At 41.6% G+C, this 13,781-nt stretch overlaps 1 protein-coding gene across 1 annotated transcript in view; it reads left to right on the forward strand.

Annotated features, from left to right (window-relative positions):
- The window catches only part of DLG4 (discs large MAGUK scaffold protein 4), a 704,738-nt gene that overhangs the window by 41,637 nt on the left and 649,320 nt on the right, over positions 1-13,781 (forward strand). The gene's annotated exons all lie outside the window — the stretch shown is intronic.

Genomic DNA, 13,781 nt, shown 5'->3' on the forward strand with positions numbered 1-13,781 from the left:
CTAAAAAGCCACCTCATTACAAACAGAATGGCTTTAACTTAAACGAGGGCGAGATCTATTGCATTTTCAATGCTTGTTTACTTTGGTTCCATCAAGAAGGCATTCAGATGTGTCACACATTTGCCATAAATTCTGAATGTTAGCACTCTAGTTGCACATTAGATCACTGTAGTAAAGCTACTGCTCACCAGGGACGTCTGCTGCTGGTATTCAAAGTGCATGTTTCAGTCTGCATGTCACAATTTTTTTAATGAAATAGAAGAGGATTTGAGAAGTCACTCAAAATGATCCCTAATTTTTCTTTCTGAAGCACTAATCATACTTTCTATGGCAAAATTAACCCCCTCATGTTGTTCCTTTTTAAATTAAGTGTTTTCAGACTTACCACTTCATTCCAATCAAGATGGCTTCTGGTGTGCCATACTTTTGTCATAAGTAAGACTGTTAGCGCTCTAGTTGTTCTTTAGAACACTCTGGGACATTCTGTCATTGGGCTATACTTGGGGTACATCTGGGTGATATTTGGGCTACATTTAGGCTCTTTTGTCTCTGGTGGCCATCTTGGGAGACTGTATGTCAGAATTTTTTAATGAAATTGAAGAGGGTTTGAGAAGTCACTCAAAATGTGCCCTAATTTTTCTTTCTGCAGCACTAATCATAATTCATATGGCAAAATATACCCCCTCATTTTGTTCCTTTTTAAATTAAATGTTTTAAGAGTTACCACTTTATTCCAATCAAGATGGCTTCAGGTGTGCCATACCTTTGTAATAAGTAGGACTGTTAGCGCTTTAGTTGTTCTTTAGAACACTCTGGGACATTCTGTCATTGGGCTATACTTGGGCTACATCTGGGTGATATTTGGGCTACATTTGGGCTCTTTTGTCTCTGGTGGCCATTTTGGGAGACTGCATGTCAGAATTTTTTTATGAAATAGAAGAGGATTTGAAAAGTCACTCAAAATGTGCCCTAATTTTTCTTTCTGCAGCACTAATAATACCTTCTATTGCATAATATACCCCTCATTTTGTTCCTTTTTAAATTAAATGTTTTAAGAGTTACCACTTTATTCCCATCACGATGGCTCCAGGTGTGCAATACCTTTGTAATAAGTAGGACTGTTAGCGCTCTAGTTGTTCTTTAGAACACTCTGGGACATTCTGTCATTGGGCTATACTTGGGCTACATCTGGGTGATATTTGGGCTACATTTGGGCTCTTTTGTCTCTGGTGGCCATTTTGGGAGACTGCATGTCAGAATGTTTTAATGAAATAGAAAAGGATTTGAGAAGTCACTCAAAATGTGCCCTAATTTTTCATTCTGCAGCACTAATCATACTTTCTATGGCAAAATATACCCCCTCATGTTGTTTCTTTTTAAATGAAATGTTTTAAGAGTTACCACTTTATTCCAATCAAGATGGCTTCAGGTGTGCCATACCTTTGTAATAAGTAGGACTGTTAGCGCTCTAGTTGTTCTTTAGAACACTCTGGGACATTCTGTCATTGGGCTATACTTGGGCTACATCTGGGTGATATTTGGGCTACATTTGGGCTCTTTTGTCTCTGGTGGCCATTTTGGGAGACTGCATGTCAGAATGTTTTAATGAAATAGAAAAGGATTTGAGAAGTCACTCAAAATGTGCCCTAATTTTTCATTCTGCAGCACTAATCATACTTTCTATGGCAAAATATACCCCCTCATGTTGTTTCTTTTTAAATTAAATGTTTTAAGAGTTACCACTTTATTCCAATCAAGATGGCTTCAGGTGTGCCATACCTTTGTAATAAGTAGGACTGTTAGCGCTCTAGTTGTTCTTTAGAACACTCTAGGAGGCTGCAGTAGAACACAAAGGAATCAACTGACAGTCTCTGTCCTTGTTGGATGTACATGTTTTACTGAGAATGTCAGACTTCATTTTCACATGACTGAGAAAGATAATGTGAATTTACAGAAAATATGCTTTCAGTTTAGCTTATAGATCCCCTTCCAAACCACTGTGGGAAAATCATGAGATATTAGTTTTCTTTCAAACAATATTCATGATATCACATCAGAAGGTTTTTTCACATGGTAAAATCACCTTAGAACCCACCACAATTCCTAAAACGAGTATGGTACCATCAACAAATGATTTATAATGTAACTAAAGTCCTAAAACCCTCTATTAACTACAATGCTTTTTAATGAGGTGCTATCATGTATATTGGACCCAAGATGGCTGCCAACACTTCTTGGATGAAGTGCTGACAGCCAATCAGATCAGATGTGTGGTTAGGCTCCGCCCAGATATATATCTATTTTTGAACCTAAATTACTCAAAATCCACTGGAGCACATATATTGAGACCTAGCAAAGGCACATCGGGCCAACAGTCCCTACAATTATGCCAAGTTTCGTGCAAATCCATTCAGCCGTTCGAGCTAAAAGTGAGGCCAACCGTCCTATGGAAATTAACATGGGAAAAACGCGTTTTGGGACCCCCCTTTTTTCTCGGCCCCCCCTTGATGAAACTTTCCCAAATTGTCAGGGGCTGCTCAGAAACAAAATGTTCCATTTTCCTGAAAATTTCAGCCAATTCCGTCCACAAACGCCAAAGTTATTAGACATAGAATTTTCAAAAATCCCATAGAGAAAAAATCCTAACTATATATACCTACTGGCGACCGCCAGTAGGTAATATATATATATATATATATATATATATATATATATATATATATATATATATATATATATATATATAGATGACAATTGATAGGTATTGTTTACATTGCGAATTTGCACATTGAAGCACGTACTTGCACTTTAACAGATAGTGAGAATTTGATCTATAAAGATCTATAATGTTTATGTTGCGAATTTGTACAACTAAGCACGAACTTGCACTTTATCAGACAGACAGAATCTGATTTATGAAGAACCATTTTGTGATCAGTCATTGTTTTTTTTAACAAACTATGATGATATGACCGATAGGGACGATGAGTATTTTACATGTATTATTTGGGTTTTTACATTGATTAGTTTGGGTGACATTGATTTTCTATTTATTATCGATGTTTTTAATCAATGTGATGCAAGTGGTTTTTATAATACCATATGAAGTGTTGCCCCAAGAACATGTATTTTACTGTTAGAATGCTAAAAATTAACATCAGACATAAATTGCTATTATTTAAAAATGAGATATGCTCCCCCTTTTTATGAGCGATATACACCCAACCATACAATTTTATATCTTTAGGTCATTCTTTCTTCTATATCTATTTTGAGTCGCTGTCACGTGGTGTATTTGAATACTGGCACTGTCACTTTAAAATGGAGCATTTGTATGATAGACGTTGTCATGTGAGCAAGGCTCCACGGAGCCGAAACGTCATGCGGCATATATCTGCTTTAAAAAAAAAAATCTGCACTAACTTTATGGTTCGTGTCCAAGGAGTTTTTTGCGGCAGGCAGGAGCTGCTTTCTGCTGCTGAGACGCGGTGTTGGAGTATATATATATATATATATATATATATATATATATATATATATATATATATATATATATATATATATATATATATATATATATATATATATATATATAATCTGTGTGTTGTATATAGAGCAAACTCTATCCGAAGGTATCTGAGCACTTAACATGAGCACCAGTTGCGTTACAGACGGGCACATTCATTAGAATCACAGGTTGTTGAGCGTCCCTGCTGAGACTCAAACCCAGTTCTCCAACCGTTCTAGCCGTTAGGCCACCACCTCTTTATCAAGTGTCAAAGCATTCTTCATCATCCAGTTGGCTTTCTCTGACGAACAGGCGAGCCTTGATGCACATTTCTGCTTCTGATCTCCATTAAGGCATATGACAAGCTGGGTTTCATTGGTGTCCATCAAGAAATGATACCTATAGGATCATATACGTTTTATCAAAGGAGTTACATAAATGTTAAATAGAGTGGGGGCTCTGAGGAACTCTAAACTTAACCGGAAAAGCTTCTGACATCCAGGAGGCAATTTTTACCCCTAGTAACAAGCGCTGAGGAAGGAAGCCAACCATTGTAAGGTCAAGCCCTAGCACTATTCTCGCTCAATCTAGCTACAAGGATTGTATGGGAGATGGTGCTGAAGATGGCTGACAGATGTAAAACCATCAGGGCTGCACAGCCGTCCTGATCTAAGACCCACTGCGATTCAATTCATCAGCTGCGGCTACCAAAGCGGATTCTGTACTATGAATCGGGCTGAAACCGACTGAACTGGGTCCAGAACCTACTGAGATCTTGTAAATAGAGACTGAGGGCCAGATGTAAGAAGCCGTTTGTAAATCGCAAATGCCGGAATTCGCATGAGCCAAATCGCATGAGCCAAATTGCAAAATAAGGAATCGCAAAAATTGCAATTCCTTATTTTGCTCAAGCATTTAAGGAATCGCAATTTTGAGATTCCTTAAATGCTATGCATCAATCATTTTATTTTTGTGAATCCTCATTAAGAAATCGCAAATTACCACCAACTTGAAATTGGTAGTAATTTGCGAATTCTTTCACAAATTCACTTTTTTGTATTTGTGAAGGTGGCATGTGGAGCACATACATGCCCTTAGGGCATGTATGTGCGCCATATGCACACACATGTAAATTTCAGGGGTGCATCAGGGTGTCCTTATGATACCCTTGCACCCTTGAAATTATTCTCAATTTGCGATTCTCAAATTGCGGTTCGCAAATTGAGAATAACTTCACATTCATTCCTATGGGCCTCCTGGCCCATAGAAATGAATGGGAAAATATTCCTTAATTGCGAATTCGCAAATTGCGAAGTCGCAAATAAGGAATAATAAGAAATCAATAAAAATTGCGATTTTTTTAGATACATACCACTTTGCAATTCTCAAATAGCGATTTTCAAAAAATCGTTATTTGAGAATCCCAAATAGGCATTTTGATACATCTGCCCCTGAGTCTTGTTCACATACAGGTACATGCATCAAACTCGGCATTTGCGATTCCTTAATTGCGATTTTTAAGGAATCGCAATTAAGGAATTGCAAATGCCTATGCATCAAGAAATCGCTAAATAAATTGCGATTTCTTAGAATTCCTTAATTGCGATTAGCATTTTGCGAATCGCAATTAAGGAATCCCTTCCCATTCATTCCTATGGGCCTAGAGGCCCATAGGAATGAATGGGAAGACAATCTCAATTTGCGATTCGCAATTAGCTAATCGCAAATTGAGATTGCGATTTCAAGGGTGCAGGGGTGTCCAAAGGACACCCTGTTGCACCCCTGAAATCAAACAATGCACATATGTTGTGTACACACATGCCCTAAGGGCATGTTTGTGCACAACATGAAAGTTAAAAAAATGCAAAAAATTGCATTTTTGTAACATTTCGCAAAATTACCATGAGGTCCAACCTCATGGTAATTTTTTCTCTCTAATTGCGAATTCGCAATTTTTTTTAGTTTCATGCATTGCTTTTGAGGAATTGCAAATTTGCGATTCCTTAAAAGCAATCGCACTTGAAAAAATCGCTAAAATAGCGATTTATTCACTTTTAAGTTGATGCATCCCAAATAGTGATTTGGGAATCGCAAACGGCCGATTTTTGCGATTCGCACCGTTTGCGATTCCCAAATCGCTTGATGCATGTGCCTGATACTGCTCTAAGATAAGATTTTAAGTGAAAGCAGCATAAAAAAACTGTCTGAAAGTTAGCCACAGGGCGTTTCTTTAAGATAGACGAGACAGCTTCGAGTCTCCATCTACAAGGAACTAATGCTAGGCTCAGTGATGCATTAGACAATATAGTAAACACAGGTCCCAGCTTGTTAATGCCATGTGGAAGGTGTAAAATCCTGGCAGACCACAGCTTCGAGGGGAACCTGACTGAACAGCAAGGCGGAGCTCCTTCACCGCATCTTGAGATGGTGGTTGAAACTGGGGGAGCAGAGTCTAATCTAAGGGTGTGATATGATCCGCCTACTCTGAATGAGATCCAGGGATTCAGCAAGATCAAAAGCACTTGTATCCATTTTCTTATAAAAGAAGCAAGCCTACTAGTAGTTCTTGAGTGTCTGTAGTATTCAGAGAAAGGCAGCTATGGTTGACAGAGGAGTTTGGAATCTTAAAACTTTACTTTTGCTGCTTGTTGGCCTGCACGCGCTTTAATTGGGGTGGGGAGGGGGGCGGGCCTTATCAGTTGTGATCCCCCAGCTCTGGAACAAGCTACTGGACAGTATGCCTGGGGAAGCCACCTTACTCCCGTTCAGGAGGAAACTCAAGACCATTTTGTTCACTGAGGCATTTGGATAAGTTCATCCTAATTTGTGCTGAGCCCAGCAGGAATAAGGGATTCCCAGGTTCTTGGTCTACGCTGCAAGCGCTTAGAGACCTCTGGTGATTTGGCGCTCTACAAATATAAATAATTAAAAAAATACATATATATATATACTTTGACAGGTTAGACCAGGCTGAAGTCTAGGTCACCCGACGTGATTTATAAGCTAGCCTTAAATCCGATTCCTTTAATTGGGGAGGACTGCTACATACTTGGCTCTATCTTCTCCTCCTTGTGGTATCTTTACCAGGCCCTCTCAAATCTCAGGTCTCTTTTCTCAACTTGCTGAAGTTCCTCAGAGAGCCCAGTGCTGATCTTCTGGCGCGCTGCTGCGTAACTCTTCTTGTTCAAGCCATTATGTCTAGGGTACTGATAACCCATTTGTTAATCAATGAATTTAGATCTACCACTTCCACCCACAAATCCAAGGCCAATTCTGGGTCCTCTAGTGCAGCTCAAAGCGACTCTAGTGATATTTTATGCCCGGCCCGCATCTCAAAGAAAAAGATCTCGTTACAACGCGAGTCATTACTTTGCGTGCCATTACAACGACCGCATTGTTACCACGCAAAGCCATTAATACGCAAGTCATTACATCGACTTGCAGTAGATGGCAAGCTGACATTAGAAATGTATGATTTACTATTCCAACTCCAGCCTACGTTAACAGTAGGGAAGGAGTTGGAATAGTAAACTATACTATTTTTAATGTTAGCACGCCATCTACTGCAAGTGGATGTAATGACTTGTGTAGTAATGGCTTTGCGTGGTAACAATGCAGTCGTTATAACGACTGCGTTGTAATGGCATCGCAATGTGATGCCCGCGTTGTTAAGGTTGTTTCACATCTCAAACGATGTCGAAGGAGGAACCATATATCTTTTCCAAATATAAACAGGTAGTCCCATTTTTATGTGATGAAAAGTGTCATTTTTAAGTAAACTATAGATGTGGTTGTTTGTCATTGCTCAGAGGGTCTTTTTTCACTGAGGTAAACACATGTTTTGAGGCATACTTTAAAGTTTGCTTAAATTGATGATGCTAACATTCCGATTAGTGTCAAGGAGACTTTCTTTGCAGCAATATGGGGGGGGGGGGTTCATACAGGCTGTAGGCACCCTAATGCATCCAAAACCTTTCAAAGTTCTTTCAAAGGAGCAGAATTTGCCAGAATTTCTGCAGTTGACACAGAAAAGTAAAAACATGCAGCTAGATTCATCATTGTCCCGTTTTGCGAGTCCTCAATAGCGATTTTTAAGGAATCGCTATTAAGGACTTACAAAACGGGATTCATGTAGGAATCGCTAAATAAATTGCGATTCCTACACATTCCTTATTTGCGATTAGCAAATTGCTAATCACAAATAAGGAATAACAGGCCCATAGGAATGAATGGGGAGTTATTCCTTATTTGCGATTTGCAATTTGCTAATCGCAAATAAGGATGCGGTTTCAAGGGTGCCAGGGGTGTCCAAAGAACACCCTGTAGCACCCCTGAAATGTAAATTTAGACTTATGTTGCGCACACACATGTCCAAAGGACATGTGTGTGTGTAACATACAACTGAGAAAAATGCACAAAAGTGCATTTTTCTCAGTTTTCGCTATTTACCACAAAGTCAGACTTCGCGGTAAATAGCTGCGACAAATAGCGAAATCTCAATTTTTTAATGGTTCATGAATAGCATTTAAGGAATCTCAAATTGAGATTCCTTAAATGCGATTGCAATTTGAAAAATCGCAATTTTTTGCGATTTTTCAAATTGCGAGTTCATGGCCCATTGATGAATTCCATATGCTATTTTTGCCGGCGCAAACGGCCAAATTCAGCGATTTGCACCGTTTGCGCCCGCAAAAATGCTTGATGAATCTAGCTGATGGTGTTGTTTTTTAGTAGTTTTACATTTACAGGGCATCTGGCTAAGAAAACGTTTTGGCGTCTACGTAGATCACACCACCTATAACTCCCTCCATTTTGTAGTTTTTATAAATGCCTGGGGTTGGTAGGTTTAACCTCATAGCTGCGTCGAACGTTCAGCGCCCAGTGCTGAACGTTCGAAGAACGAATGCTGGCCCGTCGGCCAACGGTCGTGCGCAGCACTGGCAAGGTAGTTCTCGCCACAACCGTTGGCCGACGGCAGCACTTAAGGGGTTATCAAAGTGCCAGCTGACTCTGGGCTCAAATGCAACAGCTCCACCATCTCAAAAACCAACCCACTTTCAATGTATTTGTCACAGTCTTGCACCTTTTGGTCCTGGGCGATTGGACTCACACACACTTGTGAGTTACGATATAATATGGAGAAGTGCGAGAACAAAGAATGCGAGGACATTTGATATTATTGAATTTCCCTGTAGTTTTGACTTCTTGTTGTAATTCAATATTTACAAAAAACACCCTTTAAGAATCACCTAGTGTTATGGATAATCCAGACTGCGAAGGGGTTCATGTAACCCCTATTCCTAATCCTGGATTTGTGAGTACAGTTCAATATTACAGGGCTTTCATTCACCTGCATTTTCTATTCATTTGATTTTTTGTTATAAGATGATGCATGGTTGGTATATAATGAAATGCCTTTGTAACTCATTGAGTTTTTGTCTGTGGGTATTATGAACATTAGAACATACTGCAAACACTATATATCCCTGCAACATAAAGGTATATAATTTTTTGGACTTTGCCTCCTGTGCAAAAAATTGCCCTATAAAACTATAAAAAAAAGGCTTTTGGCAGGTTGATCCGTCTACATTTTGCCCCCGTTTGGACTATGAGCTGCTGGTTTTTAACTCTGAGAGTGCACTGAGGGCTGCTAACCAGACCTCTGTACCAGCATTCTCACCCATTACAAAGTATATGTCAAATTGGCTATCCCCAAATTGCAAGGTCTGACTTACTTATAAGTCCCTGGTATATGGTACCCAGGGTACCAGGGGCATGTAAGGCAGAGTGTCCACCCAGGACTACAGCACTGTTTGAGCCACCCTGTGTATTACAAAGTACAAAGTGGCTCCCAGCCTGCCACTGCAGACTTTTTCTTTGTTTAAATCATTTTTATTAACCTTTGTTGTTTGTTTTGCACGTTGATCGGTAAAACATTACAGTCAGAGCAGCCCTCATGCAACAGATGGGGAAAAAAAGAGGAGAGAATTAATTGCAGCAGCACGGTAGACTTTGACTAGTAACGACATAACAATGCAAACTCAGGGTGCGTTAAATACAACCAGGCCTGCGGCAATATCTCCAGAAGGACAACGTGGTGCTGCTAAACCTATACATCAGGTAGTATGCGAGTAGTGTAGGAACAGTGCAGCTCAAACATAACCTGGGACATAGAGTGCAACAATGAAGTGAAGGAAGGGTAGGGAAGAGTCGCGTAAGACCTGCGCCATATCTAAATTCGCTGGAGGGCCTCAGACACCTCTAACTCTCAGTGGTAGCAGGAATCCATGGCAAAGGGGCGGGACTGTCCAAGTGTCGGTGTTATTCCACATTTACGTCAGTGAGGGGAAGGTGGGGGTTCCCTGAGTGAAGATCATCTGTGATGAAATTGGGGATCCCATGTCCGTGTCTGCCCCTGAAAGTTTGGAAACCATCTCATCCCATTGAGGTGCCAGGGGGAACATGAATGCCAAGTAGGTCCTCTCTGCGTAGTACCGCACCCTCCGCCATCGCCCAGTTGAGTAGGGATCCGCGCCAACCTACCACTGGAAACTTGAAGGGAAGTTGTCACACTGTCAGTTCGACTTTGCCATTTAAACTAATGGCAAAGTCCCCAGTTCCCTTAATTACATATGTGTGTCTATTCTAAGGAAGGCCTATTGAGCCCTAAGGCAGGAATCTGTGTATTATTAAGTAGGACATGTAGTTTATGTGTGTCTTCGCAGCAAAACCCCTAAAGTTGTCGTTTTGCTGTGGAAACGTTAGTAGTCCCATTGGCTAACACAGGGTTACAGGCTGGCCCCCCAGCCTGGCTGGCTTCTAAATGGGACTACCTACCAGGGTACTGTAAGATATCAGATTAATGGTGACATTAAAACCGACCTGATACCCAGGTCTAATTTAATGTCCCCAATAAAGTAACGCAAGTTTTAGAAAGTTGCCACTCTGCGTCCCAGCTGGTCCAGTGGCCTCACACGGGGCACTTTGGAAAAGTTTGCAAAGTTTTGTTGCCCGGTGTTTGTTTGCAGTTGAATTAAAAAAAATTATAAAACCTTTTAAAATCTATATCTCTGAAAACCTCTTGTGGATTTTGTTTTTCCAAACCTCAAACAATTCATAAAAATATACTCTATTTTTATAAATTAGTGTTGTGTTTCTTTCGTGTTGTGCAGATTTCTTATTTTGTTTTTTGATACTGTTAAATGCTTCACACTAAGTTCCTTTATCTAACCCTTGTTGTTTGAAGCCACAGCAACAGAGGGTTGAGATTTAGGTTTTACAAACAAGTCTGATTGGACCCAATAAAGGTTTTGTGAGTATATACCACAATAATGCTAGCCAGCCATATCTAATACACCCAGATCCTCACAAAAACCATGTGAACTATTTCTCCTCTTTGCCCACTTGTATTCCCATTTCTTATTACAAAGATTATTTCTTTGAGAAATGAGAAATGCTACAGCTAACTGCCCCAAATATTCCTTCATGAATTCAAATGTTGTCTTTATTTTAGCAATCTATGGCATTTTGCAATCTTACTTGAATCCACTTTTGTTTCACTTCTCCAGAACTTGAAGTGCAACGCGTGAAGCACAAAAATAGGAGATTCTCTATTTTTTTAAGCTAAGGGAAAACCCAAGCATCATCTGGCTCCTTGCTGTTACAGTGACACACAGCTTCTTTCTCTTTGAACGACTCTCATGGGGAGAGAAGCATTGTTGCAGGAAGGAGCTGTGTATCTGTTCCTTTGCAAGGAACTTACATTTTTTCAAAAGCTAAGAATAAATCCAAAGGGCATCCGGAAATGTCTGCATCTCATTTTACCCTGTACCTCTGAGTGAGGAGCTCAGTATTGTCACACACACCTCTAACAAAGAAATAATGTGTCCTGAAATGTTCCGGGGGCACAGCGGGGGGCCCATGAGTTTCTTTATTTCAAATATGGATGTCATTTGTGATGTATTTACCTGTATTTTATTTTAGAAAAGGTAACTATCAAAATCTTTTAAAAGAGGAAATAGTTGATAATTTAATCTATTCTAAGAAGTGTGGGTGCTTAGAATAAGACTTGCATGCTTTATGCAAGTGTTTCTGTATGGGTACAATTCCATGATGCAGAAGGGGTGAATATCTTGCTTTGCGTTGCCGGCCCAGGGGTAGATGAACAAAGTAGATTTCGCCCATGTTCTTATGTACCCACAAATGTCCACCCTATGGGTCTTAAACACAAGCTCTGAGACAGGAACCATTATCTGATTAATAGAACAAGGAAAGTCAGAAACAAAGCACATCCTGAGTGTATATATGTGTGTGGGTATATATTCACTGGAAAAAAACAAAGGTTAAAGTAATGTTATAGTTCTATGAATATGTCTGTGACAACATTGACTTTTTTACCTAAAAAAACTCATGAAATCACCAAGGGAGGAGGGCATGTAGCCCCTCTCCCTGAGCCTTAATAGGCGTGTGAACCCCATCCCCAGAGGTCAAAAACAATAAAAAAGGGAATGGGGCCGCATGCCCCCCCTCACTGAGTCCTAATAGTTCCCAGGGACCTCATCTCCTGGCGCATATATAATAAAAAAAGGGCTCCCTACCCAGACTTATTAGGCCGTAGGGTGCCCATCGCCCAGGCCTGCTCATTATTTTAAAAAGGCAGGGGGGCTGTGCAGACCCCCTGAGCCTTCTCAGGCCATGGGGACCCCACCCTCCAGGGCTGTCCGTGTGGCCCCTACCCAAACCTTATTCAGCCCTGTGTAGCCCCATCCTCTGGGGTCACATTACTTTATAAAGGGGGAGGGGGAGTTCCTTGGCTCCCCTCCCCAGGCCTTATTAGACCCCGGGATCCCACCCCCCAGAGCTGAGAAATTAATAAAGGGAGGGGGTGCCTAGCCCCCTCTCTGAGCCAAATTAGACCCCAGGCCTGCCATTCCCTGGGCTGAAATTTAAATAAAAGGGGAGAAGCGTTGCTTTGCCCCCATCCCTGAGCCCTATTAGGCCATTGGGACACAATCCCTGAGGCCTGTATTTTTCCTAAAGAGTAGGGGGGCATCCGTGGCCTTCCTCCCCGAGCCTCATTAGGCCCTGGGGACCCCATTCCCTTGGGCTGTTTTTATTCTAAAGGGCCCAGGCAATGGGGTCCCCAGGGCTGAATATGGCTTGGGAGTGGAGCCAGCCCTCCCCCACCTCATTGGGCCCCGACGGATGCGGTCCCCGAGGCTGAATATGGCTTAGGAAGAGGGGACTGCAACTCTTCCCATATTTATTAAATTGGGCTGGCGGATGGGGTCGACGGTGCTTAATACGGTTCAGGGAGGAGGAGCGCGCCACCTCCCCATAATAAAACTATGTGGCGTCGGGCTGCGATTTGTTTTCCTCGATCCACTGGGAGTCACGTGAGATAATGGGAAAAATCTAAATTTTTCAAAAATAATTTTTACCCCAGGTCCCCCTCCTGTCCCCATGAGCACTTGAGAGCAAGGTATCCTTACCCTGCCCCCTTATATCTTTTTTTTCTAAACTTCATGACAGGGCACAAGATCAAACACACAACTGAACTGCCTCGGATCCTTCTTATTACATCTGATTATTGATATTTCCTTTAGGACTGGGCACACAGCACCAGGAGAGGTTCTCTGGGCCTGCCAATGCATGAGTCAAGGCTGCCCATAGGGACCATCCTGCCCCTTCTCCCACAAGAACGGAGGCCCCGTTGAGTGATGCCTGCCCTCCTCCAGACTACACCGCGTGTGACCCACAAAACACTGCCCCTAAACCCTGGGGTCTTCTGCAAGAATGGGAAGAGTTGAAAGTGGAATTCAAAGCGTCTCTTAGGCGATCACCCCTCTTCGCTTTTGTCCAGTTTACACATGCCGGGACAGGAAGTGACCCACAGGAAGTGATCTGTGTCCCTCCCTGGTGGCCATTTGCTGGACCTCTCTCTCCTTTCTCTTTGCCCAGTGTCACATCTAGGGGTGGGAAGGGATCCCAAGAAGTGACTGGTGTCTCTTTAGTGAGTGAGCATTGTACGAATTCACTGGAGTGAACAAGTGCCTTACTAAATCTGCTGCCAGGGTTTGTCTTCGACCGCCAGTCTGATTCAGCCTCCATCTTGGAACAACTGCCAGAGATTTGTTTCGGGGGTTCTATGGATACTGGAACTTCTTCACTCTGACTCACCAAACCCAGCTAGCCCAGGGAACACCCAGAACACAAAGACGGGTAATCTGGGCTTCCAATGGTGGAGCAGAGGTGACCATGTCTGACAGAAATC

The sequence above is a fragment of the Lissotriton vulgaris genome, chromosome 12 (genome assembly GCF_964263255.1).
Source record: "Lissotriton vulgaris chromosome 12, aLisVul1.2, whole genome shotgun sequence".
Lineage (NCBI taxonomy): Eukaryota > Metazoa > Chordata > Amphibia > Caudata > Salamandridae > Lissotriton > Lissotriton vulgaris.